Source organism: Phalaenopsis equestris, unplaced genomic scaffold (genome assembly GCF_001263595.1).
Source record: "Phalaenopsis equestris unplaced genomic scaffold, ASM126359v1 Scaffold000002, whole genome shotgun sequence".
NCBI lineage: Eukaryota > Viridiplantae > Streptophyta > Magnoliopsida > Asparagales > Orchidaceae > Phalaenopsis > Phalaenopsis equestris.
Window position 1 is genome coordinate 23519120 of NW_018164444.1, and position 12736 is coordinate 23531855.

The following is a 12736-nucleotide window of genomic DNA, read 5'->3' on the forward strand; positions in this document are numbered from 1 at the left end:
ATGATTATATTTTACCAACATTTAATTTAAGTAATACATTAACTAGCTGAAGGATGAGTTCACATTACCAATCCCAAAATTAATGGTAGATATCGCGTCGTCGTTCGCAATGTTCTCTTTTATGGATGGATCATCTGGATATAATCAGATCAAGATGGCATCAGAAAATACAACGTTTTCCACTTTGATAATATTGCTTCACAGTGATACCCTTTGGATTAAAGTAAGAAGGGCTTGACCAATTTCTTAACCCTAACAACACCATTTTTTCTTTTTTTTTTTTGCTATGTAGAGGTCTTCTTGAACATAATTTTTCTGAGGTTTTGTCTACTTCAGTAATGTTCTAATTGGATAAAATACTCTCAACATATGTCATAATCAGATTTAATGCTCAACAATTTAAAGGCTACTAATAATTCTGAATGTATGGTGCAACCTTATTATTGAAGTTGTTGTACAACATTCAATAAATTGTAAAATCTTTGCACTTCACTATTTAGTGGTTGATCATTCTCAAAAACATTCTCTATAAAATGAATTCTATTTGTATCAAAAATTATTTATTCATATATGTTAGGATCATATCCAGTTAGAGGGGCAAAAATTGATGAAACACCAATGTGATCGTACAAAACATCTTGGTTCATACGCTCCATGTGCAGTCTACTACCAATTTTCTCAAAAATTATTTATTCATATATGTTAGGATCATATTCAGTTAGAGGGGAAAAAATTGATGAAACACCAATGTGATCGTACATAACATCTTGGTTCATACGCTCCATGTGCAGTCTAGTACCAATTTTTAGGTTAAAAGCTCTTACCGTACATCTAGTGTTTGTTATGCCTGATTTTTATGCTTCCCCCATGGACAACGAAACTTACCTTTGGAAAAGGAAATGAGAATTTGTGATACCACTTACACAAATTCTTATAAACTATTTAAGAACTTATAATGAATCATTTTCTACCTAGATACAGTCTATTTTATATCCAAGATCTTAAATCTCGAATGTCTGTCATCTGCCTATATTATATATATATATATATATAAAGATGAAGACACTTAAGTCATCGGTTATACACAAAAATTTTTCATACAAAATTATACATGAAAACAACTCAATTTAATATCAATACATAATATATCTTAAATGTTTGTGCAATTATGTATATGCATTTTCACATATCGCCCAATTCTTGTGTGTGCCTGTGTGTGTGTACAATCTAAACCATTCACAATAATTTATGCGCACAAATATATATGTATACACACACGTGAGCGCACGCACGCACACACAGACACAAAAAAATATATATGTACATATACATGCACTAATAAAAGTAAAGGGGTGTAAATACATACCACCCAATTCTTATGCATCTAAATATCTAAAAACTAATTTTTAATTCTTACAAAGTTTATCCACTTTGTATGATAATTTCATGTTAGAGATTTTTAATCATCGAAGTCCTCATACACACACACACACACATACACTAACTTTCATTTTCATTTAACTTAGCCAAATTTTCTTAAACTAAATTACATTAAAATGTCTCCATAAACCCATGCATTCAGCTAACTTTACGATAGCTTACATCAGTTATCTTACTAAATTTACATTACTTGTTGCATTGTTCCTAAATCATCAATGTTTAACCATTATATTGATATATGCATCCAGTGTTTAATATTTATTGTCGCATGTGCCTTACCGGAATTACCTATAGCATTCAAATTGCTTCTACGGCTAAAAGTTACTATTTTCAAAACCTTGGACATTGGGCTGCTGGCTGCCATCATTTCCTTGCTTAACTAACAAACATTGAACATAATTGCATCACATGTGTTTCCATATGAAACCGAGGGAAATCTGACCCATTGCTACATTTTGTTTCTTTTATTAAACCTTTGAAGCATTGGTCCTTGTGGCTGCATTATTGTGGGTTGGAGGACCAGTTTATAAAATGGGAAGAAAATAAGACTAAACAGGGGGACTGCTCAAAAGATAAGGAAGATCTATGAAACTTCAGAAGGAAAATTTGAAACTGATTTCCTCTCTTCTCCCAAGATAAGCTAAAATTGAGATTCTTCTCCAAATGCTGATAAAAAATAAAGGAGATTCGCCTTCATTTTATTGCAGATCCTTACATGGGAGAACAAGATTCAATCTTCCTCATATATAAAATTCTCTAAATCAAATCATGCATTTGTTGAAGTTTAAATTTGCTGAGATTCTCATTTGTTGAAATTGATTTTTCATGGTGGTGAAATAAAATTTCTCACGTATGGAAATATAGTTTGTTGAATTTGCAAAATAGTATTGCTGAAATCGATTTATTATTCCTACAGTTTAAATATAAAATACCTCCCTTGAATTTGCAAATTCATATTGCTGAAATAAATTTCACTTTGTTGAATTTGCATTTTTTTTTCTTTGGTGATAATCATGCTCCTTCGTTATTCTTTCTATGAATTTCCAATCTAAACTTGAATACTAAGAATGAATTCTCCTGAGACTCTTCCAAGGTCATAAAAAGCATAGGAAACTTTTATTACAATTATGTTCTGCTTAATCATGCAAAGTCACTCAGGAATCATCTAGTCCTTTATGAGATTGCAATCTCTAACTAGCAATATTCTTTTTCTAGTAGGTGATTGCGTGTTACTCTACTGAATCTTCTTGCATAGAGTCAGCAGTCCTAGACCAAGGGGGGTTTTAACATTTCAACTGGCTAAATGGAAAATAAAGGAAGAACAAATAATAACGTAGCAACTTGCAATTAAATCCAAGAAACATTAAAATATATCTCATGGAAAAGATATATTCATCACACCTCCAAATCAAACAAACATAGAGAAATTAGTTCCTAAGCATGTTGAGTGAAAACCAAACAATCTTCATTGAAAACCAAAGAAAAAAAAAATTTGTTTACAATAAGAACAATCTAACCAGAAAGGTGTATTAACTTGCTCGTTTGAAATCCTCTCTAACACAATGATCTCCACTTTATTTTTCTTTCACACACACTCAAATATAATAAAGCACTCACTAATCACTCTAACACACTCACACACACTCTCGTCTCCTTAACACATCACCCAAAAACCTTTTTATCCATCATATTTAAGCTTAGGAATGCGACATGGAGATCCGAACTATCAATACTGTCCAGAGTTGGTGTTGGGCACCTAGGCGTTACGTTCAAGCACCGATATTCTAGTCTCTCGGTCATGAAAGGCATATGGAGTTCTTATTCAAGCATACAGGTGCCATACTGGGCACCAAGTTTCTTGGTTTGAGCGCTTAGGTGCCTAGTTGAAGTTCATGGCTATGTAATGAGATTGGAACTGCAAGCAAACAGTTTCATCTCATCAGCACTCCTCGACACATACAGCAAGTGGGGAAGACTTGACATTTCAGTCCAGGTTTTCAATAACACTTCCGTTTGGAACACCATGATCTCAGCATTTGGGCTTCACGGGCACGGTGAAAAGGCCATCAAAATCTTCACAACCAAGACCCAGTTAGGAATTCAGCCTACAAAAGGCAGTTTCATTGCTCTTCTATCAGCTTGCAGCCACTCCGGGCTCCTCGACGAGGGATGCAGCCATTACAACCTCATGAAGAAAGAGTTTGGGTTTGAGCCAATCATTGAACACAATGTCTGTATGATAGATATGCTCAGTAAGGCTGGCAAAATCTGTGAAGCTTATAACTTTGTTCATAAATTTTCATCTAGAGCCGAGCCAGGATCTTGGGGAGCTATTCTGAGCCCTTGCACAGACCATACTAGACTTTTTAAATGTGGAACACATCTTCTCATTCATAGAAAAGGTGACATGTATGTAGAAATTGAAGTTTAGGGGTTAACATGTGAGCATATAAGAATTGAGTGGTATACGTGTAAATCTTACAAAAAAAAAAGGTATTTACTTACATACCATCTAATTGCTTGGAGCAATTAGACTTTAAAACTATTACAGTTGTTTGTTAGTACAATACCATAACTTGGAATGTAATTTTATTAAATATGTTCAGTAATACTTATCAAGCTTTTGAACATGGCATCAATGATATTTAAAAAAAAAAGGCATGAAGGCAAAGGATGCAAAAAACTTTTATGTCGTTTCAGGAACTGCACTCAAATCTTTGACATCACATAAAAATTGAAGTTTGGGTGTTAGACATTTTAATACATAGGAATGAAGTACTACGTATGCAAATCGTCCACCCAAATCTTAAATAAATGAATCATTTGTGAGTTTGTTGATGCTAAACTTATTATATTTCTACCACCCAAATCTTACACAACACATCACAAATACCACCATTTTTAAACAGAATATAAGAAACTGTATATTTCAAAATGCCATTTTTACTGTTAGGCAGGATTTTGGTTGAACTCTGCTGAATTCCTGCCACCAAACAGCAAATGTAAATTAAAATGTATTTATACAGAGCAATGGAAAACCTGTTTGAGAAAAGGTGGGAAAAGAAATGGGGAGTTGGAGGGCTCAGATTCATCATTGTTCCATCACCAAAGAATAACAGCTAATCTGCACTTCACCATCAAAAAGCAGAAGCAGCGGTTTCCTGCATTTCTACGTGCCGTTCAACATGTTCTAGCGCCAACACAAAAAAAAAAAAAAGCTTTGCAGCATTATGAGCACAGAAGCACTATCCTAAGCAGTCCAAAAACCGGGAAACATCAGATTATGAAATGTAATTCAACTTCATCGCCAATTAGAGACAGAAATAAACCCAGAGGAAACTTCAAGGTTAGGGGAGCTTTGATTCATATTTTAGTGTAATAAACAGCCTAAAATCAAATTATTTCTTCAAGTTCAATTAGCCATGTGAAGCAATAATACCCAAGAAAATAACAAACCATCCAAATTCAGATACATTCAAAATACTAAAAAAGTTCCATAGATAAATAAAGTATGTTGACCACTAAATATGAATTTGAATTCACTACATATTCATACGTTCAAGATAAAATGATAAGTAACATCAATCTAATGAAATTAAGCCCTCATTCATCTCCACAGAACTAAGTCACTTGTTTAGTTCAATCCACAACCAACTAGCCTTAGATTCCATTGACTTTGAGAGAAATGCATGAATCATCATTGTGTTCTTCGATAATTGATAAAAAAATAATGTCTGTTTTTTCCTCTAAGAATCCTGGAATATTATACAACTTTATTGTTAATTCAGTGAACACTTTTATGTTATCTAAGGCTCTTATTGTACTTTTTATAGCATTGGCAACTTCACTCACACTATTGGTCATAATAGTAATGTAGTCATGAATGTTAAGATCATCAGTAGAACTTCTTTGTATTTTTTTTGAGCCACACCCCTTCAAGAAAGATGACATATCTCCCTTCTTCATTTTTTTGCTTCCTTCTTTTACTCCCATTTTAGGCAACTGCATAGGAAGTGATGCACCTCCTCCAATCTCTCCAAATGCTCTAATCTCGTCATCATCCAAATTTATTGGTTAGGTGCCAAGTGAAGTTTGATTATTTCCAAACTTAGCCCAATCTCGAGTAGCATGACTTTCACCACATACCTTCTCCAACTCCATATAATTTGCAATGGGAACATTCAGAAGCATTGCATCTCGGGGAAAAGCTTATGACACAATTACAAATCAAGGACTTTATTTCATTTTCTAATTTCTTAAGAAAATAGTTTAGTAAAAGTAATACCTGAATGTGAGATAAGTATTCCTCAGGACCCATTAATATAATTTTTTTATTTACATCCCAAGACATACCAGATTTTTCTTTAGTTCTTAAACACAACTCCATAAAGTTCTTGGATGTCAAACTTAGTTCTCACATTACTCCCTTGTAACTTCAATTCCAAATTTCTCTTTTTGCTTTTGAACAGCTCCTTGATAAACATTCTCCTTAAATCCTTGGGCAGTTCATATATTCAAATCAACATATTCAGTCATAATTTGTAACAAACTGGTGACCCATTCGGGCATTAAGTTCCACATGAAATTTTTTTCTTTTCTTATTCTTTGAAGCAGCTGGAGTGGTTGATTGTTGTGTGTCCATAATTTCTATCAATAATAAACAACAAGCTACAAATATATAACTAAAAATATGTAGAGAATATTTGCAATGCCACAATAAATTGAAGATATACTGTTTAGTGAAAAAAAATTACTTGCAAAGAAAACATATAACAAATATTAAAGAACAAACCTATTAACAAAAAAGACTATATTTCTTGAAATTTAAAATTTTAAAAGTCCAAAAGTAAGACTATTATAATTCAAAAAACAAAAGTTAAACAACATTTTAGTTAACAACCCATAGTACTCATGTGATTCCATATGGCAACAAATATTTGATTTCTTTTTTTCTAGCCACCCTTTAGAGTCATCTAAAAAGTGTTCATATTTCTTTTTTTTTTTTTTAACACGACCTCACCTGACCTATTCATCTTCTGACATAATAAAATTATCCCCGACTTCAGTATCCAATTATGTAATATGCATCAGACAACTATAATGTCAACTTGGCTTTTTAATGAAAAATATGGCTGCTATTTAAAATTGCAAATCGATTCTTCAATGAACCAAAAACAGGCTCCACAGTTGTGCGTAGAGATGAGTGTCAAATATTGAACGACTCCTTATAATTTGTTGGTGTAATGTCACTAAACTTCTTTAAGTGATTTCTTGTTACACAATATGGAGACATAAAACTTTTTTTGGTTGAGTAATCATTATCAGCTAAGTAGTTTTTGTCTGCAATAAATAATAATTTCTAGTAATTAAAAATTTTAACTATTTATGATATTTAATATAAACCTAATTTATATACCTTCTGGAACATGTAAACCATCGGGTCATTCTAATGCATTTCTAAGGATTGTTGCATCATGGGTCGAACTTTCCCAACTTACTAAAACACACGTCCACTGTTGCTAGCATATTTTGAGATGGATATGATTGCTTCCTCTGAAAGCGGATTCATATTTCTTTGATACGGTATTCTCGCCTTAATGTGTGTATCGTCTATGGTGCCAACACAATCTTATTCACGTAATTGTTTTAGAAAGAATGATTAAAAAAAGGTAACATGAAATGTAATTTGTGAATGTACCTCAAAAAAGGCATAAACCTAGAATTTGCTTGTATTTTATTTGGAGTTTGGAGTAGCAGAGGTTTAATTGTTTCATGTTGTATCTCTCCAATGACATATAATACATTGTTGAGATACCTATTAATAGTTTCTCCTGACTTTGAAAGCCAAATTGTATGACCGATTACGAACACTGTGACCAAGTTTATGTGGAAACATAGCAATTTGTTCTTCGACACACACATAGTTTGTATTGACAAGCAGTCTTCTCATTCACAGTAAGTTACACAACTTGAAAAAATGTTCTTTTCTTATTCGCACCATGCTTACACAACCAAAATTAGAACCAAGATATAATCTAGAGAGATATATTTAATGTTGGATATCTCGTTCAGAATTATAATTTCTTCTTTGACTTCTCGTTATATACTACTCACTGCGGTAGTGACAACTGCATGAATAATTATTATTGTCCTGCAAGTGATCGAAATCAGACAACTTTTCTGCATTGTCTTCAACTCGTTCATCCATTTCTATAATACATGCATATACATGATCTAATTAGTTTATATATTAAAATATTCCATTCTAAGATAAAATATAAAGTTATTGTAATTTTGTATTCGTTAGTTTTATCTTTTTATTTTTAAAGGAGTTGTCAGCTTGTCTATCGTTGTATGATTCCATTTTCTGAATAAGTGTCTCTTCCGGATTATAAGAATGATCAGGAGAAGAAATGAACTGGAAAAGCAGAGACATACAACAAAGAAGAGAAACAAAGAGAGAAAATATGGAGCTCTTACGTGCGATAAACCTCGCAAGAATATGTCAAGTGTCCTCCCAAACAAGATCGAGTGGAGGCACCTTGGACCAATATCCATTAAAGAATACATACGTAGACTATCCATAACTAGATGTTCATGTGTGTTTGTCTGTTATGTGGTCCAAAGTGCTCCAAAGGGGATGTATCTCACTTGGTTATTACATCTTGGGAGTAGCCCATAAAAACTCTTGATTAAAAAGAGTTTTGCTTACATTAATAGTGAAAACTAGCACAAGGCTATCAAAAGACAATTATTTCACATGGAAATACTCTGATGCTTTCAAAGCTCCCATTAGGCCACGGGACGGAGAGCGAATCTCTTGCGGTCCCCACATGGGTAACAGACTCATTAGCATACGGAGCACACAAAAATAATCGAATCATCCCGACAGAGAATCCCAATATATCAAAGCACATCCAGTTCATAAGCACGGAGGACAAATCATTGTATCTCAAAAGGACAGTAGCTCATCGAAAATCAGGCCGTCGAGATGAAACCAATAAAGACAATATGAAAGATGGGGCTCAACAGAGGTAGTCAAAGAAAGAGAAGAGTAATCCCTAGAAGTTAGAGATAGCCAGGTCGGGTACCATGGACCCATCATCCCAAGCCGATAAAACCCTAAGTCTACCTGGTCGTTAAGGTAATCGACCCAACACTTCATGTGATCTTCGATCAGCAATCTGTGAATTGTGTCATCCACGTGAATCGTGGTAGCCCTGAGTTCAAATGAACCAAACTCTATCCTTATCAAGTGGAGCTCCAAAAGGTGGGACTTGCACTCACCAAACTGACAAGGATGCCATTAGAAAGGAAGAGATGAGGAGGTTCAGCTACAAAGTTGGAAATACTCCAAACAAAGGACTCACACCCGTCTAGGTCGGGGAGCTTTCTAACAATCTAAGAGGCCTAGAAGTCTATTCTAGGTCAGTCAGTTGAAGAATTTTTCTCAATACATACTTATGATGCAGTTGTCTATTCAACTCCTAAGCGTTGAGGCCTTATTAGTTTGACTTTGGATATGTCAATGCTATGCAACTCATTTGAAAATCGGCCTAAAGGCCATTTAGGAAAGTAGAAAGCAGGTTTTGAAAAACTCTGAATTTTTTAATCCTAAATTTTAATTAGTCTTGAAATTTTTATTAGATTTTTTGTAGAAAAAATTAATATTTTAAGTTCCTAAAAAGCCTAAATTGTAATTTCGTAGCAGTCCATTTGCAGCCAGAAAGAAACATGGGAAACGACTCAAGCATGCAATCATGTAGCAAAAGCTATAGAACAAACAAAGAAAATAATAAAAGTCGATTTCACTGGGTCGGTTATATATCCCATAAAAGAAAAAAGCGATCAGATTCCATATATACATCTATGATCCCTGTCACGTGGTTTCGCCCGTCTGACGCCTCGAAACTCGTGCTTGTACCTTATTTATAATACAAACTCTTTCTTAGCATGGACAACCGAACTCACGGTGACATCACAAATTTGGCCAACCAAAAGTCATATGACCGTGTTAACTGATATCATTCGACCAATCGGATCGCCCGATAACGAGTGATCGATTGAGCCAGACGATACCAGGTGACCGATCAAACTTGGCTTGTGTGGGCAACCAAAACCCACAACACCAAGCAAGATCTACTCCTAAGGTCAGCTAAGAAGGAAAATGCAAAGGATTTGAGGAGTTTCATCAATACGACAGTTGGAGAAGATGACCGGATTCCTTCTCCCAGGTGATGAAGAAGCCCTCCTCGCTGGAGAGAATGAAGGAGTTGCTAAAGTTGACCTTCTCCCAAGCAGAGAGGAATTTCTCCTCGTAGTCTCAGCGGAGTGTCGCCGGAGAGGAGGAAGATGACCAACAAAGTAGAAGAGATCGCCGGAGAGGAGGAAGATGACCAACAAAGTAGAAGAGATCAAGAAAATGGAGGAAAAGAGCTTGCCTTAGCTTTTCCTTGAAGAAAAAGATGGAATTCTTCTAGAAATCTCCCTGGAAGCTCTTGAATCCCCCCTTGCTCCAACACTGCTCTCCAACAACAATGGTGGTCGATCAATGCAAATGAGCCTCCTCAACTTCGTTAAACAACCTTAGGAAGAAGACTCAAAGGGTCTAAATCACTTTCCCAATTTGGAATGGGCCCAAAATATCTCTCATACAATATTTAGGTGAAGAACAAGCAAAAGGAGACGGCCCGCCGGACTTGGCCTTCTTGCAGGCGGGAATCCAGGGACCGGAGGGCCAAAATTTATTAACTGTTCTCGACGACGTGGCCACGCCGAGCTCGGGCGACTGTTCAAAGCGTCGCGAGATAAGGGCAAGCGTGGTCGCGCCTGAGGCCTAGCACAATTACATGAGGTGCTCTAACTTGCGGTGTGACTGCACCCGAGGCATGCTTGGTTACTTCGCCTATAGAGCTTTTTGAGCTGTTTTGGGTGGTCTTGGCGTGGCCAACCCCGCTTTAGGCATGGTAACGCCACTAGCTAAGAATGGCCACTTCTAAGTTAGGCATGGTCACGCCAGACCCCATAAATTTTGGGCTTCCAGAAAAGCTAGCAAAGGGGTTTTAGGCCTCATGGGACCTCTAGAGGATTGAATGTGAGTAAGTCATGATCCTTAGACCTTCGTAAGGACCGCAAATGCCTCTTAAAATAGTTCGAGAGGCCGAACTATCTACATATCGTCAAGCAGGTTCCAACATAAAATCCATTTATCTTGGCCTTGGACTTAAGGTCCAAACATGATGTGGGGGTACTTTAGTCAACGGTTTGTGCCACGGGAATTTCCCTATTAGCACGATACGACCCTATGTCACAGGAACGAATGTCAACCTGGAGGGCACCGGAGGTAATGCCGGATTGGCCATGATTGACTCGAGGCACGACTATGACGATGTAGACCTCAATTACAGTGTCGTGCACTTAGCGAGCATGTCCCGTGTAGATCACATCAAAAATAAATGCCAACAAATTTGCCTCATCCAACACTTATCAAATATATTTTTTTTTACATTCACTTCTAGAGGAACACATAACAGCCATTAATCGTCATATCTAGTAAGGGATGATAATTTTTACACACCAATTATTCAATGCAACTTTCCTAATCACATACAATCACCTCAATTCACCCGCTCTCACTCCCTGAAGCACTCAACATTGCATCCTAAAATCCCACCACTTATGTGTTGCATCATAGCACCCGCTTCATATTTTCAACACATTCAGGTTAGATTATAGAATGTTGCATATGGAGTTTCTTACCATCAACAAAACTTATGTTCGTGAAATGAGAAGTTATTTTTAGAATTAATTGTCTGCAATATTATCAGCCCACAACTTCTCTCACTTAAGATTGAAATATCTGATCACAAAAATTCCAAAAAAATAAAGTCTACTTGCATCTTTAAGAAAAAAAAAAGTTAAACTTGTCAATTTATTACCACCTTTGAAGATTGAAGTGTGTTAATTATAGTGGAAGCTTCTAGAAAGAAGAATAATACATAAGCATTTGTATATAAAATAGGATTGATTCGAGAAAAGCCTCTTTCCTTCTCTAACCAAATAACAGAACTTAGTAGCTTCAGCTGGAGGGTAACACATATCAATATGGGAAATAAAAAGGAGAAAGAATGAAAGTTTTTGAACTTTGGCATAAATTTAGGGCTTATATCACTAAAGTAAGAAGTGTAATAAATGGAATAAAGCATATCAGTTTTTGCTTGGATCAAGCTTATTCCAAAATCTGGCGTGGATCCATGGAGCATACCCTAAAATAAAAGTGGATCCGGTTTCCTTTGAAATTTAAAAGATGTTCCTTTTTGCGATGTAAATTAAGCAAGGAAGCATGTTTTTTATTCATTAAAGCATTAATAAAATGAAAAAAAGTTGTAGAAACCATTTCAAGATAAAATTGATTTTGCTGTTTCAGTATTTTTTGGCCCAATTATTAGAAATGCCAACTACAAAAGCAATAACTCATTTTCTGTTTCAGAAGGCACAACAAACAATAAGCATATGCAATCTTAGCAAACCTCACTATGAAAATGGACTTTCGAAGCCGTCAAAATAAGCAAACACTCAGTTAAGCAATGCCATTGTAACAAAGTTCTTACTTCTACGAAAAAAAAATAATACCCGCAGATCTGGACGGCGGCCGTAGCGACGAGAGGGACTGAGGAGGCGGTATCGCGAGGCAGGAGGAGGGACTCGGGAGGGAGGCAGTATCTGGTTTTGCGCCCAATTTTGGCTGTATTTATAGTATTACACTCTTCCATTAATATCACAGTTACTAAAATTTTAGACTTTGCTTTCTTATTTAAAAATTATTTCTTAAATTTCATCTCACTAGACATTTGTTTAAAAGATTATATAAATGGAATATCAATAGTGAGATTTTTGAACACTTCCATGAATCTAGAGAATTGTTGACTCAATTTTAGTTTTATTAATTCTTGAGAAAAAGAAGGTGGAGATCTTTCTTATTATTTCATAGGAGGTGAGTTAGATTTTCTCAAGTTCAGAGTAGGTTTTTCAATAGGTCTCTCATGCTCGGGTTCATGTTCTTCTAGACTAGGCTTATTCTGAGTTACCTTATCCAACTCCTTCCACTCCTCAATGTAATGGCTTTAACCACTTCCAAAACTTGGTCCTTAGGCTTCACCTCAATGTTGCTTGGTACTGTCTCTTGGGGTCTATGACTCAAAAAGTTAGCCAATTGCTCTACTTCATTGTTCCTTATGATTGCAACTTGCTTTCGTATCTGATTTCACATATGTAACACTAATTCTTTTAATTTTTT

General features: G+C 35.5%; 1 long non-coding RNA gene across 1 annotated transcript; it reads right to left on the bottom strand.

The window, feature by feature from the left end:
• Positions 1-3572: 3572 nt before the first annotated feature.
• Positions 3573-12151, bottom strand: LOC110023316. Its single transcript, XR_002293888.1, has 3 exons — positions 12073-12151; positions 4480-4630; positions 3573-3782 (listed from the first exon to the last, which is right to left on the bottom strand). It is a non-coding gene; the product is annotated as an uncharacterized LOC110023316 (long non-coding RNA).
• Positions 12152-12736: the final 585 nt, after the last annotated feature.